This window comes from Apodemus sylvaticus, chromosome X (assembly GCF_947179515.1).
Source record: "Apodemus sylvaticus chromosome X, mApoSyl1.1, whole genome shotgun sequence".
In the NCBI taxonomy this organism is placed as follows: domain Eukaryota; kingdom Metazoa; phylum Chordata; class Mammalia; order Rodentia; family Muridae; genus Apodemus; species Apodemus sylvaticus.
This window is the reverse complement of record NC_067495.1, coordinates 34313560-34334943: the sequence shown is the minus strand read 5'-3', so window position 1 is coordinate 34334943 and position 21384 is coordinate 34313560. Positions and strand designations below refer to the sequence as shown.

General features: G+C 42.2%; 1 non-coding gene across 1 annotated transcript; it reads left to right on the top strand.

The window, feature by feature from the left end:
- The first annotated feature begins 15892 nt into the window (after positions 1-15892).
- On the top strand, positions 15893-16024 carry LOC127675929 (small nucleolar RNA SNORA17). The gene has a single exon (XR_007975605.1). It is a non-coding gene; the product is annotated as a small nucleolar RNA SNORA17 (small nucleolar RNA).
- The last annotated feature ends 5360 nt before the right edge of the window (positions 16025-21384 follow it).

Genomic DNA, 21384 nt, shown 5'->3' with positions numbered 1-21384 from the left:
CAAGGAAAATGACCCAAGTTAAAAATGACCAAGGTATCCCTAGTTTAAAAGCAGCTTCAGAAACCAGTCTCTTCCCTTCTTTAGAAGGGGGGGGGGGCTTCTAAATACTCTACTGATAATAGTACTGCAGATAGACAGAGTGCTTTTGGTTTTAATCTCACAGGAAACAAATATATACGACAGCAAATGCATTTGTAACTCCAGACTGAAAGCATTGCCTCAGGTGGCACAGGGCCTCAGGTAGCAAGGTTGGTGATGGAATCATTGTGACATACTGCATATCTGCAGATGACAACGCTCGCTCCCTGTGCACTGGGAAGAGAAAAGCCACTCAAGGATGACCTGTGGATCATTTCCCATCTCTTCCTTTCTCTTCCTTCTCTCCTTGAACTTCAAGGGTCCTGACTAGTTTTAAGTGGTGACTGTGGGTTGCCACTTGGAATAGCCTTCACCTACCATATAAGGACTGGTGAATCCCCAGAGGTGAGAGAAATTTGGGAGTCCCTTTGAAGTCCACACATACCCATCATTTGCAGACAGGACTTCATTCCTAAATGTCCAACATCTGAGAGAGAGAGAGAGAGAGAGAGAGAGAGAGAGAGAGAGAGAGAGAGAGAGAAGAAAAAGTAAACCAAAAGAGTAAACACATTTCCAATGATAGTAATAGGAAACTTGATGGTTTTCATTCCAAACTTTAGACATGTGTAGAAAACAATGCACTTGATTCATGAAAATAACTCCATGGAAGTAAAAACACAACACTCAAGATGTTAAAAATAGTTTGCTGAATATAATGTAATGTAATGAAGGCTCCTTTTACTCACCAAAGAAATTAAAGAAACATTTGAGAGTGGGTGGGATTGACGAGGACAGGTTGTGGGCGGATCATTTGGAGGACAGGGTGTGGGCGGATCATTCCTTATAAGGTGCATTCTTCTTTATGTGTCATTTTCTGCATTAATTTTTCAGCCTTTTGGGAGATAGTGATTATCTTGTACTGAAAATAAAGGCACTAAAAAACAAATTAGGATGAAAAAAATACCTTAGGCCAAAATAAATAAGTTCAAGGTACAGCTCAATACTGAGTGTTCACAAAAGGCCAAAGAAGAGGGCTGTAAAAGGAAATACATATTAGCCCTATCTGGTCGATTCTCTGTTTGTGGAAATAGTTTTGTCAGATCACTTGTGACTGCATTCATGCTACACAGTCAAAGTACTATAGTTCTGTAGCAGACATTTTTGACTGTAAAACTTAGAATGTTTTACTCTCCACCCATTGCAGACAAAAAAAATAAATAAATAAAAAAAATAAAAATAAATAAAAAAGCTACCACTTCAAAAGACATACAAGACCCATGCTGACCTGCAACTCAAAACTGCACCAGTCTCTGCTCTTGGAACAGAAACTATTGTGTCAAAGAAATTCAAGAATGGATCTTTATCTGAAACTACAATAATGAGACTATAGAATATCCTGTGTGTTGGAGAAGAAAAAGTCATTATCCCCAGGGAGGGGACTGTCCAAAAAGACTCCTTCTCGGGAGCTGTAAAAATGGGTTAACTGGTAATTTCTGCAGGGTAAATTTGATAGCACATCTGCCTGCACTTGTTTCAAATCAAAACATTCCAAACCAGGTTGGGTCTTAAATGCAATTAATTAGTGAATCAAAAGAAGTTTCCTGACACTTTGTCAGGTTCCTGGCCATGTGCAAAACTCATGAAAAAGAAAACCAAGAAGTCAAACTAGAAATCTAAGAACGGTCAATTAGACTCAGGTGTAGAAATACTTGAAACCTTTGGCAACTTCACCACAAAACCCTCCCTAGAGCACATAAGCCTAGCCAGAATGGCAATATCCTAAGCAGAAATCTGAGTGAGATTTCTCAAGAAGAATTCCAAAACGAGGACCTGAGACAATTAGAAGCTTGATACCATAAATCTGTGGTCCTCAACCTCCTTAAGGCCGAGACCCTTTAATAGAGTTCCTCATGCTGTGATGACTCCAAACCATAAAATTATTTTTGTTGATATTCCAGAACTATAGTTTTCCTACCGTTATGAATCATAATGTAAATATTTCTGAAGATAGAGAGATCTAGCGAGGGGTCATGACCCACAGGTTGAGAAACACTGACCTAAAGGAAGGCTTCTAAATGAGCCAAGGCCTGCCTTGAGGTGGGACTTCCTAGAACTTTTTACCCATTTGCTCTGGAGGATGCACACGTGAGATTTTTCTCAGCCATGCATGATGGCAGCAGCCTGAGGCACCAGCACTCAGGAAGTAGAAGAAGCAAGAGAATCAGAAGCTGAGAGAGACACATACACACACACACACACACACACACAGAGAGAGAGAGAGAGAGAGAGAGAGAGAGAGAGAGAGATCTCCTGAGACAACTAGATCCAGGGAGCTGAAACCTGTCTTTGTGCTGGAAGGAAGTATATCCAATGACTGCGCGTGCGGTGCGTCTTTGGTTTCAAGCTATAAAATCTCATATAGGTAATTAATTTCAGTTAGGAGGAAGGAGATGGCTCAAATCCTGAACAGTATTTGCATCCCAGCCACTAGAAAGAGGATGGTGCAGGGGATAAAGAAGGAGCCGGATAGGAAAGCTGACTAGTTGAAGTGCCACCTCGGGGCAGTGCTGAGACTCGGTTGGCTTCAGAGTAGCCAGGTTCAAATTCCATGCCTCCCATTAATGAGATACATTGCTTACTTCACACCGCTTTCTTGGAGCATCTTTCCCAGTTGGATATTCTTATCTCCTTTTTACAGATAAAGAAATTGAAGTTTGGAACTATTAAGTGATTTGCTGAAGGTCAGAAAACCACATTCGTCTGAAGGCCGACATGGTTTCCAATTCCAAATTCTTGCTGTCTCCCCTATTGCCTGATAAGTTTGCTTATCAGGTAATTAGCAAAGGTAGGCATAACGTGTCAAAGTGACACTCGAGCTGAGGCAAAGGGATAAACTATGCTCCCTTTAATTCTCTTGTTTACAAGAGCAATTATCACACTTCAGTCCCTTAACAGGGACAGCAGCCATCATTTAATGTGGAGGGGGAAGGGGATGTTTTCAGTTGGAGAACATACAGAGCGGTGCAGGAAAGAGCTCCTGCTGTGTTGCTGTTGCTAATTGAACATTAGGAAGGATATATAAATCTGAACAGCTATTTAATTCATGTGCTGTATTTGGTCATGTGTGAGCCAAGGGGGTATTTTTTCACTCCGTGATTTTTCCTTTTACATTTTAAATAGCTTACAGAGTATCAGATATCCTATGAATCTTCCTACGTATTTCATTGCAGTTGATGGTGTCTCTCTCTCGTATGCCCTATCCTCATCCCCTTAACACTATCCTGGTTAAACCTTTCCATACCTATGTTACCTCTTCCTCATTCAGATCTCATGTGTTCTACTTGATCCTTGATTTTCTTAGCACCTTGGACATACAGCTGTTTATTTCAGGTCTCATTCACTCAATGCATATTATGGTGTCTGTTCTACTGTATTCACTAGATAAAGCTGCTAAAGCTGGCTAGGGAAAATTAAAGTAATATGATGGGTAAATGACAGAGCCTAATGGAGACTCGACTCCGTCTAATATGTGCTTGGGGTTTCTCTTCTTAGAATATGGTCAGACAACAAACAGAGGCAGCCTTTGGAAGAAATTTATTAGTTTCCAAGAGGGGTCATATCATGCCCCAGGGACAAATGGAACTGGACCAGTTAGCTAGGATACAGAAATGGGGAGGGGAAAGCATGAGCATGGGGGGACAGATGGAAGGTGACGAGGCAAATGGGCTTCAGAGAGAGTGGTGTGGGTAATACCAGCAGGCTCTGATCAAAGGAGCAATGCCTAGTACACTAGTGCCCAGTGCACCGGGTGACCAAGGGCAGCAAAGCAGTGTACCCAACTATCCTATCATCAAAAGAGGAGAAGATGTAGATAGGAGTTTAGGTTTGTCTATCAAAGGCCCAGACAAATCTTTTATTATCTCTGGAAATCAGCTCTCTGTGAAAGAGATAGGTCTTCTAGAGCTCTGGGGCATCCCAAGATGTTAAGCATCATAAAATACAGAAGTGTGTGTATGTGTGTGTGTGTGTGTGTCAGATGCAGATCTCAGCTCATACCATTTCTGATGCATCCCACTACATAGTGCTTTTTTAAAAATTAGCTAACTTTTCATCCAATTAGCATGTAGGTACTACATCCTCAGACTGAGCAAGTCAATCCTCTTCCCTCATTTACACCACTAACCTAAAGAAGACTAATTTCTTTAAACTTTAGTTAGTAAGAGCTAATTGTTCAAGGGGCATATATATATTTAGATGTTTATGAAAGCAAGAAGCTCTGAGAAATGGATCTCACATTGGACAGGACTGGTTAAACACACACCACTGGGCTCTAGCCTTGGAGTTTTTAATTCAGTAGCGTATGGGCTGATATTTGCATTTCTAACCACTTTCCAGATAATGATGTTGCTGCTGGTCTAGAGAGCACATTTTGGAAACCACTGCCTTAGAACAGCCATAATTCTCTTTATAGTGCAGTAAAGTGAGCGGAAGAACCAACAAAGCTAAACACTAATCTGGCATTGTAAAACCAGCATTGACACTCCAAATGTTTAACAGCGAGTGTGCATGGCACTGACTAGGTGTTATGTTTTAGTGTAAGTGTACCCCAAAGCACCATGTACTGAAGGCTTGGCTCCCAGCCCATGGTACTTTGGAGAGGAGGCGGAACCTTTAAGAGGTACAGCCTAGTATGATTTTCCCCCAACCCTTGGTGTTGTGATCCCTGGAACAGGATTTGGAATTCTGACCCTTTTCTCTCCCTCTTATTGACATCCAAGCCATGAAACAGTTTTACCATCCACTAGTGCCTCACTACAGGCTTAAAGTAGCAGAGCCACTTTATCATGGGCAAAGTCATGAAACTGTGAACCAAAACGAAACATTTTCTTTTCTTAAGTGTATCGACTGAAGAATTTTTGTTACATTTTGGAAAGCTGATGGACATTCCAAAGGACTGGATCCAATTTCAGTGACCCTGCTGTACTTGGCACTACTTCTCAGTTGCTGGATCTGGAGGGTCACAGAATAACTGGCATGCCTCAGGCTGTAGGAGCCAGAGCTTGGAAGGAGGCATGTCAATGTTTAACAACAGCTGCAGCCAAACTGGTAGCAACCAAATGAGCTGAAATCCTGAGTCAAAATTCAAATAGACTTTTTTGGTCAGTTGGTTGGTTGTTTGGTTGGTTGGTTGGTTGGTTGGTTGGTTGGTTGGTTTTTGAGACAGGGTTTCTCTGTGTAGCCCTGGCTATCCTGGAACTCACTCTGTAGATCAGGCTGGCCTCAAACTCAGAAATCCACCTGCCTCTACCTCCTGCATTCTAAGACTAAAGGCTTGTGCCACCACCTCTCTGCTTCAAATAGGCTTTTCATGGTGAGTGAAACCCTTCAGTGGTTGGCTGCTGTCAGCACTTAGGGAAAGTATCAAAATCTTTGCACAGTCAATATATTCTGAGCTCACATGTGGATGGCTCAATTTACATCCTACACATGAGCAATTCTAAGCTCCTCCACATGCTCAAATAGTAGTAGACCAGCTAAGGTTTTTACCCTTTGAGGAAAAAAAATTCTATTTTGCCTGGAAAACTACTTCCTCAGGAAACTCAGACTCACCTTTCAAGAATCAACTTAGATTTACTTAGAACGAATCTTCCCAGACCATTTTTCTTCTCATTGTCACACTTAGAAAGTATTGTAATACTCTCTTGATAGAAAGTGTCCCCAGTTACAGGGCAGGAGAAATGGCTCAGTGGTTAAGAGCTTGTAGCTCAAGATGTAAGCTCTCAGCTACTGCTCCAGCATCATGCCGGCCGGCCGGTTGCCATGCTCCAGGTCATTATGGTCATGGATTCTCACCCTCTAAGACTGGAATACTCAGATAAATTCTTTGTTCTATAAGTTCTTTGGCCAAGGTGTCTGATCACAGCAATAGGAAAGTAATAAAGAGAGGCTCCATGAAGGTTATACTTTGGCTTGCAACCCACTCTGACTTTGTAATATACTTAATGTTTCCCAGAAAAAAAAGCCCACAAAACTACATTTTTCCAGGTACCCTTGCCAGCTAAAGCTCTGGTAGAGTGTATCAGTAGGAGTCTGAAGGAGACTAGAAAACAGGAAGAATACAGAAACCAGGTTTTATTTTCCTTTCCAATTCCTGACTTAATCCAGGGATCTCAAAAATAAGTAGGAATACCTCCAAAGGCAGCAGCAGCAGCAGTAAAGGAGGCACAGCAGAGGAGTCTGACTCCAGCAGCCACGGAGACAGTGGTATCTGGAGCCCAGCTCTGCAGCAGCAGCATTAGACACGAGCACCCCAGAGTCTGGGTCACATTCCCTTCCTCATTTTGCTACCTCAGCCTTAACAACATTAGCAGTTCTAGGTAAGTGTGTCTCTTTGACTCTCACATTACCCCTGTAACCAACTCCTCACATTAAATCTACTGTCTGAAAGACCGAGAGTGGTTTCTACATCTGTGGCCAAACACTCATGACTACCCTTCTCTTTTCTTTTCTTGAAATTCACAGCTGCTCCATTCCTGGTGATATATGTGGCTGTGCTGCTAGCCAGAACAGTACAATGATGGCATTAATGAAGGACATGGTACCTGGGGGCACACTGGTTGGTTTCTAGCGCTGTTACTTACTGCTGTGTGTCTGCAAAGGTAGACAGTAATAATTTCTACCTAATAGGGTTACTAAAAGATGAAAGGCTAAACTTAGTGACTGAGAGTGTGACTGGTATTATAATTACTGTGCTTAATCTTTTATATCTATCATCTACAGATATACTTGTAAATGTTTCCCATTGTTTTTTTTAATTTTTATTCAGAAAGATCTATGGATATAACAAGTATTCAGACCAGGGATAGCAAGGTGTCTCAGCAGGAAAAGTAACCAAGCCCGATGACCTAAGTTCCATCCTTGGGATCCACATGGTACAAGGAGCAAACCAACTCCAGCAGGTTGTCTTCACACCCATACATTCAGAGGCATTCAATCATGTGTATGTGCACACAGAGAAAAAGAAACAGAATTTGTTTAAAAAAACTAAATGAATATTCAGGGCTAAACTAAACAAGGAAATGATGACAGTGGAGAGGAATGGAGGGAAAGTGATGTTTATAACCATAAATTTGGACAGAATATTTGGTTTATTTTTGTTTTGATTGTCTTCCTGTTTGCTTGTTTTTACAGTCTCACTCAATATCTCTCATTGACCTGAAACATATTGACTAAGCTGGTCTCAAATTTCTTGGAATTCTCCTGTCTGCTGAGTGTTAGGATTATATGTGCACTACCCATGATTGTTTAATGTCACCTCATTTCTTATCCCATCTTTTGCTCTTCATTACAAACACTAGTCACCCTCTACCCTCCACCCCCTGGTGGTAATAAAGACAACCAAATGTGAACACACACATGGCTTCTTCCTGTTCTATAAGCATCCTGGGAGTTGGGTCAATCATTTTGGACATTTTTGCCAGTTCCGGGATCTGATAGAAGGTATGTGACTTTGTAGGATGAATGTACTTGAAATCTCAAGGGGATTACAGAAGTCAGACTGCAAACCGAAAAGTTCACACTGTAAATTTTGTAGGCAAAAGAAAGCAATGCTAAGGTGATTTTTTAAACCCAGGACAGTTGCCATAAGGTAGTAGTCATTGACTGTTGTCCATATGCTTCATGAGTTATCATAATAACTTACTTTTAGAATACTGTGATGGTTCATATATGATTAGCCCATGAAGTGACCCTATTAGGAGGTGTGGCCTTGTTGGAGTAGGTGTGTCACTGTGGGTGTGGGCTTAAGACTCTCACCCTACTTGCCTGGTGCCTTCTGCTAGCAGTCTTCAGATGAAGATGTAGAACTCTCAGCTCCTCCTGCACCATATCTGCCTGGATGCTGCCATGTTTCTGCCTTGATGACAATGGACTGAACCTCTGCACCTGTAAGCCAGCCCCAATTAAATGTTGTCTTTTATAGAACTTGCATTGGTCACGGTGTCTGTTCACAGCAGTAAAACCCTAACAAATACAGAAGTTGGTAACAGGAGTGGGGTATTGCTGTGATAGGCATGACCATGCTTTTGTTTGGAAGAATGTGGATTTTGGGACTTTGGATTTGGAAAGCCATGAAATGCTTTAAGTGGTGATTAATGGGTCAGCCTGGTAGGAATATGGAAGACAGTGGTGCTGAGGGTAATTTGAACTGTGTAGGCCTGATGGCCCAAGAGGTTTCAGTGGAGAAGAACTTTAATATGTGACTGAGAGACTGTTTTTGTGATGTTTTGGTGAAGAACATGGCTGCTTTGCCATTGTCTGAAGAGACTGCCTAGGGCTAAGGTAAAGAGATTTATATTAACTGCATCTGCAAAGGAAGTCTCAAAAAAGCACAACAAAGACTTTGTTCTCTGGTTAAGTCTGATGAAGAGAATTTTGAACAAACATAGCAAGCTGAGAAAGGAAAAGTGCAAAATATATAGTTTGAGTATTAAAGGGGCTCCAGGAAGTGAAATGGAGCTGAATTCAAGAATATTAAGTTGAATTAAGGTAGTAGTGACCTTGGGGCAAGATTCTACCCAGATAAATTTAGGTCCAGGCTTGGTAGTACAAGCCTTTAATCCCAGGAGGCAAAGATAAGCAGTTCTCTGAGTTCAAGGCTAGCCTAGAACAGAGCAAATTCTGGGTGAAGAAAAACTTAAATTCAGGTTTGGTGGACCACACCTTTAATCCCAGTGTTTAGGAGACAGGCATGCAGATCTCTTGAGTTCAAAGTCAGTCTATGGAGCAAGATTCAGGACAGCCAATTTAGGCAGTGAAGGAGCTGGGAAAAAGGAAGCTAGTGATAATGTAATAGAACAAGGGGGCAGTGTTCCAGCTCCTGCATGCAGCAGAACTCAGCAGCTTCAGCCATGTGTCTCTGGCTTTATATTCTAGAGGAGAAGGAGTCTACTGGGACAATTGATGCTGGTTAGCTGGAGCTCAGAAATTAATGTTGATTAAGACCAGCATCACTGAGGTGAAATCTTCTGGGAAGTGTTTTCTGAGTGCACAAAGAAGCTGTATTCCAGAGAGAGCCAAGAAGCTGCATTCCAGAGATGCAGCTCATGCTGCAGCTGTACTTGGTAATGTGTAAGAATCACCCGGGTGGTGCTGGTTTTGAAGGCACAGAGACATCATGAAGAACAGCTGAGGTTTGGCACTGTGAGAGGCCATGGAAGGCCATTGGTGAGAGTGCACCCTCAGTTGTAATTGACAGCCCAGGACTGAAGGGGTCACACAAAGGAGTTGAGACTTGGTACCATGAAGAGAGCCTATGAGAGGCTTTGGTGAATTGCAGTGGAAGACCCTAGCATATTGGAGATGCCAGTACCATGGGATGACCACCAAGAACAGCAGTGGCAGCAGAGTTCATCAACCTGAACTTAGAGTGCTACAGAGGGCAGAGCAGGAGAAGTGACACCAGCTCTTTGGAGATTCACAGATCATGTGTGGATTTCAGACATTGGAACAAGAAGCTGTGAAGTTGAAATTGACTTGGGGTACCCAAGATGTTAAAGATGCCAGAGCCACAGGATGCCTGCCATGGAAAGCTGCTAACAGGGAGTGGAACCAGCCCAGGAGAAAGAACCTTGTTGTAATCAACAAAGATGAAAAAGGAGTTGGATATCTGAAGACTGCTTTGCCATCAGACATGGAGGTGCAGAGTTTGGACTTTGCTCAGCTGGTTTCCCATCTTGCTTGGGGGATTACAGTTAAGTGATTGGATGAATCTTAAAAGAGACCTTGAACTTTGGACTTGTTGAGACTGCTATAGACTACAGGGGCATTTGAAGTTGGACTAAATATATTTCGCATTATGCTATGTTTAAGTATGGCCCCCATAGACTCATGTTTGAACAAGCCTATGAGGGTCAGGGAGTGGAATGTGATGGTTCGTATATGATTGGCCCAGGTATTAGGAGGTGTGGCCTTGTTGGAGTAGGTGTGTCACTGTGGGTGTGGGCTTAAAACCCTCACCCTAGTTGCGGGGAAGTCGGTCTCCTACTAGCAACCTTCAGATGAAGATGTAGAAGTCTCAGCTCCTCCTGCACCATATCTGCCTGGATGCTGCCATGTTTCTGCCTTGATGACAATGGACTGAACCTCTGAACCTGTAAGCCAGCTCCAATTAAATGTTGTCTTTTATAAAACTTGCATTGGCCAGGCGGTGGTGGTGCACGCCTGTAATCCCAGCACTCTGGGAGGCAGAGGCAGGTGGATTTCTGAGTTCGAGGCCAGCCTGGTCTACAGAGTGAGTTCCAGGACAGCCAGGGCTATACAGAGGAACCCTGTCTCAAAAAAAAACAAATCCAAAAAAAAAAAAAAAAACTTGCATTGGTCATGGTGTCTGTTCACAGCAGTGAAACCCTATCTAAGACAAATACCTAATGACAAATGACAAGTGTTCTCTGATATACCAACTCTAGTTTTGTTTAAATCAAGACATGTATTTCTCTTCTCTGGAAGTTTCTTCTAATAGAATATTCAGCTGGGCAGGGGGAAGGGGAGAAAGAATGCATGTCCATAACATAGGGAAAAGAAACTGTTAGGGTTTCTAATGCTGTGAAGGGACACCGTGACCACGGCAGCTCTTATAAAGGAAAACATTTACTTAGAGCTAGCTTAGGGTTTCAGAGGTTTAGTCCATTATCATCATGGAGGGAGGTATGGAAGCTTGCAGGCAAACATGGCACTGGAAAAGGAGCAGAGAGTTCTACATCTGGATCCACAGGTAGCAGAAGGAGACTGTGTCACACTGGGCATAGCTTGAGCAATTATGGGACCTCAAAGCTTGCCTCCACAGTGACACACTTCCTCCAATAAGGTCATTCCTACTCCTCCTAATAGTGCCACTCCCTATGGTTCAAGCATTCAAACACAGGAGTCTATGGGGGCCATAGCTATTCAAATCACCACAGAAACTAATATTTCTAAATTTTAATTGTTAATTTTCCAATTTGTAATATATGTGGAAAAGGAGCTGTGCTGGAAGCCGAGCAGAGCTACATCTGTATGTAGATGTATGAAAGTTTTCATACTTCATATTTTCATACTTCACAGAGTATGAAAGTTTTCAACTCTAAAAGAGCTACCTTAATACTATATAATGGTTGTTATTATTCTTCTAAGTAGAACTCATCAAGTATTCACTAGTCATACAATTTGGCAATATACAGAATCAAATTCAATATTGTTTATATTTACAAAAAAATCCACTATAATATAGGTCCTTAATCCAATCCTTACTTTATAGGTTTGATTAAAAAATATGCATACCAAGTAGTAGTCCAGTTCTATGCTATTTAAGACTATAAATCATGCTGCCAGCTACGAAATCCAATATCCTCCTTCATTACAAATATATCTCATGCCCATGTGGCAGGCCAGAGCACAATTCAGAAGTGTCAGATTCCCTGGAGTTCTAGGTAGAACTATGATGGTGATCTGGTGCTAGACATCAGCCCACCCCATCTCTACACATACCCAATATTCTAGACAATGGGACCTGAAATGAAAAAACTGAGAAAGAAAACCTAATGGCCACTAAAGTACAAGTTGATTTTAAGCAAATTTTGATATGATATTTTGAGTTCTGTAGATGCATTTGTACATACAGTTTTTGTGTTTGCGGGGACACAGGTGTGCCCCATTAGCAATGAAGACCCTTCGTTCCATAGCAAGGAGCATAGCTCAAGGATAGCCAGCATGGAGCATTGCTGAATCCAGAACCTGGCACAAAGACCTCTTGCCCAGGGCTCAGGGCTGTAGCACAGTTCCCATCCAAAACACCAAAGTAGATTAAAACTATGAGATTATTGTCAAGCAGAGAAATCAAGATCTGTGGTGCCAGAAATGAACTATCAAGAGCCCTGACAGCTGAAGGAGACCTCGGTTATGGGTTCTTGAAGTAATTTATGCAAGCGCATTTCTTTAAGCAGACAATCTTTTTCAATATGTCAAATCCTAAGAATATTTTATTACGTTATTATTATATAAAGTACACCAGGTGATGTATGAATCTTGAAAGTGTAATACATTATGCAAACAGAAAAAAATCATTTGTCTTTCTAAGGAGGTGAGAAACACTATATTACACAATAAGCTGCTTTGCTTGAATTCTAAGCCATGAAGTCATTTGAACTTGACTGTTAAGTTTCTAAAACCTAGCATTATTTAATGGCAATAACTCCCAATCATAACCACTCAGATGATCAATTCCATCTAATCACCCATGTTCCTTTAATAGTGAAAAAAGCTGCAGTATTTTTGTTTGAAGCCAACACACCAAGTTCCATGGTATACTATAATTAAGAACAACTGTTTACTTTTTCTTAAATACAATACCCTGCACCCCCACCTCAAAAGCTAGACATTAAGGTACTAAATATAATGATCTTGGTAAGCCAAATTGCTATGTTCCTAGCAGCCCTTCCCTGCTGTTTCCCTTAAACATTTCTATCTGAAATGATAGAAAAAGAAAAAAAATAGAAATCTGGGAAATATATAGCCGTGTACTTTGACCATATCTTCCACCTAACCACCAGTGTTTCCGTTTGAGCACTTAAAAACATTCACTCTATATCCGTTGTTCTGTCTTAAGCATTCTTTGTTTTTATGCATATTGTTCTAATGTTTAAGAATACACCTTGCAGGACTATGAAACAACAGCGAAGAGTCAGTTTCCCTGTGTAAATGGGCAAGATGATGGGATCCCATTGGAATGTTTCAATCTTCTTGGTTTCTTTAGTAAACATATAAAAAGATCCAAGATACTATTAAATAAATGATCACCTCATGGTCTCAGTAAACTATGTAATACAAATTAAACATTCTGAATCCAAGAATCCGAAATCCAGAATGCTGCAAAATATAAAATTTTGAGTGGCGTAACACCAGAGGGAAAATTCCAAGCTTGGTAGGGCACAATTAACATGCAGATAGACTAAAAATTCCTATGCAAAGCTACCTTTAATCTATGTATATAACATATATGAAGCATGACTTTTTAAATGTGGTTTGTGGGACCTGGACTAACTGTTATAACAAACTAGCTTTAGACTAAACACTTTACAAAGAAAAAAGGTTCATGAGCATGGTGCTGACTTTTGCTCAGCCCAGTTGAGTGCCTTCTGGCTATGTCACAATTTGGCAAATGGCATAATGGGAGAAGTATATGCAATGAGAGAGATTAGGTGGCAAAACAGGAAGGCAAGACATGAAGGCTTATTTATTTATTTATTTATTTATTTATTTATTTATTTATTTATTTTGGTTTTTTGGATTTGTTTTTTTCGAGACAGGGTTTCTCTGTATAGCCCTGGCTGTCCTGGAACTCACTCTGTAGAACAGGCATTTCTTCAAACTCAGAAATCCGCCTGCTTCTGCCTCCCAGAGTGCTGGGATTACAGGCGTGCACCACCACCACCCAGCATTTTATTTATTTATTTATTTATTTATTTATTTATTTATTTATATTTTGGTTTTTCAAAACAGGGTTTCTCTGTGAAACCTGGATGTGCTTTATAGACCAGGCTGGCTTTGAACTAATAGAGATCTGCCTGCCTCTGCCTCCCCAGTGCTAGGATTAAAGGTGTACTCTACCACCACCAGGTTGGCCCGCTCTCTTTTTTTTTTTCAAGATTTTATTTATTATATGTGAGTACACTGTAGCTGTCCTAAGACACTCCAGAAGAAGAATTAGATCTCATTATGGATGGTTGTGAGGCATCATGTGGTTTCTGGGATTTGAACTCACGACTTTCAGAAGAGCAGTCGGTGCTGTTAACCGCTGAGCCATCTCTCCAGCCCTGGCTCACTCTTTTATAACAACCCATTTTCTCACGAACAAATTCATTCCAGAAGGCAAACAGTACCTTCAAAGGCCAACACAATCAGCTAATTATATCCCAGTAAGCCCACCTCTTAAAGGATCCTCCAACTCTTTATTTCCACACATAAGCTCTTGGGGGAAAAACACCATCCAAATCACAGCATACATTTCTTTATATTTAACTGTTCTTAGGAAATACTTTGTGTGTGAGGAGGTGGATTTCATATGCTGAAATATTCAGTCCACAATTCTCATAACCTTAGCTATAACTGTAATATTTGATTAAATGTGTCATTCTAAGCATCTTTACTAATTTACTGTGATGCAACTGCTTGCCTGATTCAATATAACTTAATACTAATTTATTATTTAAAGTTAATGATTAAAATAAATTATATAGTGTAGCTCACTATATATTTCCAAGTGGGACAGAGTGGCTCCCCCTTGTAATCCCAGCACCCAGAAAATAGAGAAGGATCAGGAATTCAAGGCTAGCCTTAGCTACATACCTCCAAATGCAGCCTAGGCTACATGAAATCTTTTCTTAAGGGAGAGAGGGAGAAAGGGAGGGAGGAGGAAAGGAGAGAAGGGGGAGGGTGGAAGGGAAGGAGGAAAACGAATTCCGGCTATATTATGATGAATGTTTTCCCTTTTGGAGACATTTTTTTTTTTTTGGGTTTTTTTTTTTTGGATTTGTTTTTTTTTTTTTCGAGACAGGGTTTCTCTGTGTAGCCCTGGCTATTCTAGAACTCACTCTGTAGACCAGGCTGGCCTCGAACTCAGAAATCTGCCTGCCTCTGCCTCCCAGAGTGCTGGGATCACAGGCGTGCGACACTACTGCTCAGCGACATTTTTTTAAGATAAAACATTAGCCACTGACATTCTGTAGCTATGTCATCATCTTTTTTGGTATAGACCCATCAACTGTTACTTTCTCAAAATCTAAAGTAACTGTCAAACCCAAACACATGTCCATGAAAAAAAAGTTGTAGTTTTGTTTTGGACATTATTTTTCTTTTGCTTGCAGTGCTGGAAATGAAAACCAGAGCACTGGGCACACTGTGCACGCGTGGGCCTGTAGCTCCAGCCACAGATGAAAATAAATGAATCTCAATCATGAAATGGAAAATTTAGCCAAATGTTTTGGGATTAGTAGTATGCACTATAAATAGAAAAAGAATGTTTTAACAACTCGAAGCAACACTATCTTTGCTCACAGCTTACGACATTTTTTTAAAGAAGAAGAAGAAGCATGGAGAAGTGAAAGTCTCAATTATAATGCAAGAGTATAAGACACTTTATACACACACACACACACACACACACACACACACACACACATATATATATATATATATATATATATATATATATATATATATATAAAATATGGAAAATCAATCTAGGGAATGGTTTCTAAAATAAAGCATAATAAACACAAACCAAGTCAGGAAATGGTGGCGCACACCTGTAATCCCAGCACTCTGGGAGGCAGAGGCAGGTGGATTTCTGAGTTCGAGGCCAGCCTGGTCTACAGAGTGAGTTTCAGAACAACCAGGACTACACAGAGAAACCCTGTCTTGAAAAAACAAATCCAAAAAAACCAATAGATAGATAGATAGATAGATAGATAGATAGATAGATAGATAGAAAGATGATAGATAGATAAGAGAAAAAAAGAAAAGAAAAAAAAAGAAAAGAGAAAGAAAAGAAAGCATAAACCAAAACAGAGCGAAAAGCTTGACTACATCAAATTTTAAAATTTTGTATCCAAGGATGTGGTTAAAAAGTGAAAACAGCTACAAACTAAAAGGAGACGTGTCAAACTATAGACAAAAAAGGAGTGTGTGGGGCTGAGGAGATGGCTCAGTCAACAAAATGCTGGCTGAGCATGCATGAAGACCTGAGTTTAGATCCCTAGAACCCACACAAAACTCAGCATGACCTGTCCTAGAGGCCTTGCAGGTGTGGCTGCTGTGTCACATGTGCATTAGTAGGTGACAGAGAGGAAAGAGGTTATGTCTATGCTCAGTGTTTTGACCCATGAACATCAGTAAGCCTGAGATGGCCACCAGTCCAATACCAAGCAGGCCCAGACAGGCTCCTAAGGCTGGTAGTGAGGTGGAGATGCCCCTGGCAGGAGTGAGCCTAAGACAGATGGCTGCCATATGGGGCCAAGCGGGCAGGCCCAGGTGACGAGCAAGCCCACGTGACTACCAGTTCACCACCATGACGCCCTGATCGTCATGAGCTAGTCTGGCACTGTGCTAGTCTGGCACTGTGCAGGCTAGGGGGTTGGTGCTGCGCAGGCTTGGGGGTGAGATGGGAGAGGGAAGCAGACCAGACCCAAGATAGCCCTTGCCCAGTGCCACAATGTACAAGTGGGGCATAGCACTCCAGAGATAGCCTCAAATACTCAGAGACCCCAGGCTCCACTTAGAGGAGTAAGTGGTGGAGAGATGCAAAAGAAAGGGAAAACAGAAAAATATGGGTACAATGAAGAGGCAGAACTGGAGACTCAGGGGTCGTAAAGAACAGCCTGATGTAAGTGCCTGGTGATGCCACGTGGGGCCATGGTGAGGTCCTGGCCTGCGCTGCCTCCAGAGGCCACATCTGAGTCCGTTGCATTGTAGCAGCAGAGATCTGGTACCATCAAAGGTACCATCAAGTACACGTCCTTGTTCTGGGCTGCTGCCTGGGGACATGTTAATATCTGAGAGCTATCCAGCATTGGCAGACCTCACCAGTATGGGAGAGACGGCCCTCAGGGCAGGAGAGCTCACCTCACCATTGGCCAGCTGTGGTGCTCTAGAGAGCAGGCCTGTTCATCATCCAGGAAGCACAGCAGGGTTGGCCCTGGGGGCAGGAGTTGTAGATGAGCTGCTCCCGAATGTTTGAGCATGGAGGACTGGCCCTGCCTCTGGTCTCCAGTGCACTGGCATGGAAGAGGGAGAGATACCCCCCTTCCCCCTTGTTCCTTGCCACCTGTGGCAATTGGGAGTTCTGGCCCTGGGGTCGTGAGAACAGGAGAGCTGTCCCTACCCCTCACTACCTGCAGCATAGTAGAGGTGATCAGGGACACAGGCAAGATGGTCCTGCCACTTGTTAACATAGGCAAGAGAGAGATGCCCCCTCTTGCCCCTACAGCAGGCAGGAGAACTGGCCCTGCCCTCGCCTACCGCACTCCTCAGGAGAACAGGCCTGCACCTTACCTGGACAGCACAGTAGAGCAAGCTCTGGCTGTGAGGCTTGGAGGTGAGCTGGTCCTGAGGGTGTGAGCGTAGGAGAGCTGGCCCTGCCACTTGTCTGCCTTATGGTGCCAGTAGTGAGGGTGAGATGAGCCTCTGCCCTCACCCCTTGACACCTAGGGCATGCAGAAGAGCTGGCTCTGCCGCTTGCTAGCAGGGGCATCGAACAGTCCAGCTAAGGCAGAGTAGGAGAGCTTGCCCTGGTGGTGTGGATGGAGGAGAGGTGGTGGGCTGGCCAGCTCAGATACCTATCAGGCCCAGATCCAGGACTGTGAATTGGCCCACACAACATCGATGAACTGCTGGAGTGTGTGAAGAAGCCAGTCCTGCAGATCCAAAACTACAGGATCTCCATGACACAGGTGATACCAACAGGATATCGCAGAGGAGTTCCAGTGAAGATTCAGTATTTCTAGTACAGCAGAAGCCAGGGGCCTTGTGTACCAAACCAAGTCATTGTAATGAACATTTGCAAGCAAGGAAGCATGGGGAAGAAAGGATATACTGTGGGAGGAACTGTGACATACTACAGTTTCCACAAGAATTTTTTCCTCTGTTGGGGAGGAGGTTGTAAGGGTGGAGGGCAGGTATGAAGGTGGGGGATTAGGGTGCATGATGTGAAGTTCATAAAGAACCAATAAAAATACTTTAAGTTGGCATTGAAGAATCTCAGTGCTGGGGAAGTAGAGAAAGGAGGGCCTCTGCAGCTCAGTACTCAGTCGGCCACGTCTAATCAGTGAGGTCCAGCTTTAGCAAAACTCTGCTCAAAAATAATGGGGAGAAAAATTGAGAAAGTTACCTAGCATAGACAGCAACTCTGCAGACACATGTGACTGGACATCCGCATACATTCAACCATGTGCAATCCTGTCCTAGTAATTTAAAGAAAAACACATCAAAAAGAGAAAACAGATCCAAGGCAGGAATGATGGGATATGAGGCAAGAAGATCTTGAGTTCTAGTCCAGTGGAAGGAAAGGAAGTAAAGGGACACAGTTGTAGGTCACCTCTGCTGATTTTGCCAAGTGCTGTGTTCATGTCTGAGATTTGCCAGCTTTTCATGTGAGGTATGAATATTTCCTTGATTTCTTGTTGCTAACATTTCTTCCCAGGAGAGGGAAACATCTACCCTTCCTCCTCTGGTCCCAATGACAAACCAAGGTACAATTCCACCAAAGTTCACTCTGATGAACTAATGAATTTATTGGGCTTCCTTATGGTATAGAATATTGGTGCTCCCCCAATGCAAAAAGCCACACTAAAAATTCTCTACACATCAGGAATGGTAGCTTTCCAAAAACCACATCGATGAGCCTTTCTCCTCTAGGTTTCCTCAACCTATATAGTCTAGGCCTTCCCTAAGGCCATGTGTAGTTAGGGCAGTGTCCGACACATGTAGGGAGGTGCTGATACTCAATAAAGGTCTCACAATCTGTCACTTTCCTCTATGAGGAATTGTAACCAGTTGACAAACCCACTTGGAATGATCTTTTCTAAGTGAACGCCCAAAGATAGCAGTTGCTTGGCTTGAAGGATAGGTTTATATAGTGCTCCTCCATCGCTATTTTCCCAGTAATGTTATTGTAGGAAACTGTTTTTTCCATGAAGACGTTTGCATTAATCATCTAAAGTTTGAAAGCTTTTGCATTTAGGTTTGATTAAATGCCTTTGTTCCAGCAAAGAGAAAGCCATCTATCCATTTAGTTGTTCCTTTCCTTCTGGATGCCAGTGACCAGCTGAAACAAATTGCTCATTACTCTTACTGTTAGCTTGAACTGCCTGCTAATCCAGTTACTGGGTCTTACATAGGCAAATCTTTAGACCTATCATCTATATTTTAATACATCCCAACAGCAGCCTCTCCCCCTCCCTACTCCTTTTAGTCCCCCCACCTCCCACTCCCCATATCCTTGCTATTGAGTATTAACACTATGCCTTCCAACCCCTGATGACGTGACATTCAGCAGGGCATGATCTTGAGTTTTTAAGAGGTCACACAGCATTTTAATACATCTAACCTTAACCAATTTTATCACTCAAATGAAAGACTGTCCAGCTCTCCCTTAAAGGAGCCCTTCCTAGATAGTCAAGAGTATCTACCATCTTTACTGCCTTCATTTAGTTATCTTTTAACTTAGTGATGTGGAGAAAACTAAATGAAAAAGACTGGGCATTTGAGGAGGAAATGAAAGCAACAAGTTAGTGATTGTGAAGTCTTAGGACTTTGTGAATAGTATTTTTTGAATTCTAATGCTTGATTTATAGTATATTTTAAAATCTAATACTTGCTAATGATAACAAAAGATAATCTCTGAGCAATTACTTTGTGTCAAGCACCAACTGAAGCATAGATTATGTCACTGGACTGAACAAATCTGGACAGAAGTGCCACTGTCATTCCTCCCCCATGAATGCACACACAGAGGGGCCAAGGTCTGACCAGAGGCAGGATTCAGGCCAACAGTCTGGGTCAAGAGCTTCTGCTTAAAACTACTTTCACACCCTACATCCCAGGGAAAGTCTTTGCAGGAGCTGGTGTTGGATGGCATAACTACAGTGTGTACAGGGAATGCTTTTGGTTAGGGGTTCCTTGTCACATTTTCATACACGTACGTAAAATGTAATTTCTATACATTCACCCCTCACTGCCCTATCTTCACTTCCTTTTCCACTGTGAGTGTAGGGAGGAGAGATGTGGGATGGTGCTGCTAATGGAAGTAAACTGAAAAAAAAAAAGACAGGAGGAGTGTAAACTGAGGCAGCCACTATGGAAATTTGTATTAAGGGTCCTCAAAAAAAAACCCTAAAAACTAAAAATCGAAGTATTATATGATGCAGTTCTACTTCTAACAATATCCCCCAAAGACTATTAAGTCAGCGTGACATAAAGACAGCTGCACATCCATGCTTACTGAGGCAATATTCACAACAGCCAGGCTGAGGAACTAGCCTCGGTGCCCATGAACAGATGAAGGGATACAAGATACTGTCTTCACTCCATTTGTTAGCATCAAGGAAACTTGCTGGTATCCCTGATTTTTTTCCTTATTCCCTTCAACTTCATAATTTTTTAATTGAACACTAAGTATTCCTTAGATATTTAAAATTCTCGTGTAAAATAGGTTGAGTTTAATTTCTTTTCCCAACTCTTCCACCCCCAAACATGCATATTCTTGCTATGACTTCATGATTGGCAGAGAATACTGTCACCTGACCTTGGGTTTGTTCAAACATAGAGCAGGAAGACATTAGCATGTGTGGCACGAATCAAGGATGGACTATGACATCCATTACGTGCTTGCCCTCTTGAACATCTGCCCGTCAGCAGACATCTCAGGTAGTCACTGTTCTAAGCAGGATGAGAGACACAGGAAACAGACCTAGCTCCAATCCACAGCTTAGAGCAGAACGCAGCCAGGCCCACCATATCTTAACCCCAGCCCAGGCCACAGCTGGCTGAGAGAGAAACCAACACTTGCTGCTATAAGCAGTTGAAATTTCAAGTTTGCTTCTTATAAAATAGTAAACACTTGATAAATAAAAATTTCCCCACTGGCTATGTGTAAGTTATCTTCATATTATTAATAAAATAACCAAGGAAACTCACTTAGGAAGAAAGGTTTATTTGGGCACATCGTCCTGAAGGTTCTACTCCATAATCAGGTAGCTACATTAGGGCTTCCAGAGAGGATGGCCCATCAGAGCAGGAGTGTGTAAACGGGCAACTGACTGGTATCGTGAGTCAAAAAGCACAGAACAGGATAATGAGTCAAATGCCCCACCCTCTTTAAGGGCATGGCCCCATCACACAAAGGACCTCCCAGTAGACCCTTCCTTTCATAGGTCCATAGCACTTTCCCAGCAGTGCCACCCCTAACGCATAAAACCTTAGGACATGTTCCTCAACACCACAGCAAGAATTCTAAAGGGCATTAGTATTGATTTCTTAGAAACGTGCTAAGAATAGACCATAAACTGGGTCACTTCAGTAACAGAAAAATTATTTTCTCATAGTTTGGGAGAAGTCTAAAATCAAAGTGGTGGAAAGGCTTCCTTCTAGAAAGTATGAGGAAAAATCAGTTTGATGTGTTCCTTCGGGCATTCCTCAGCATTCTCCTCGTATCCTCACGGGCCTCAAATACTCGTTTTTTAATAAGACCATCAGCCACTTCAAGTAAAAGATCCACCA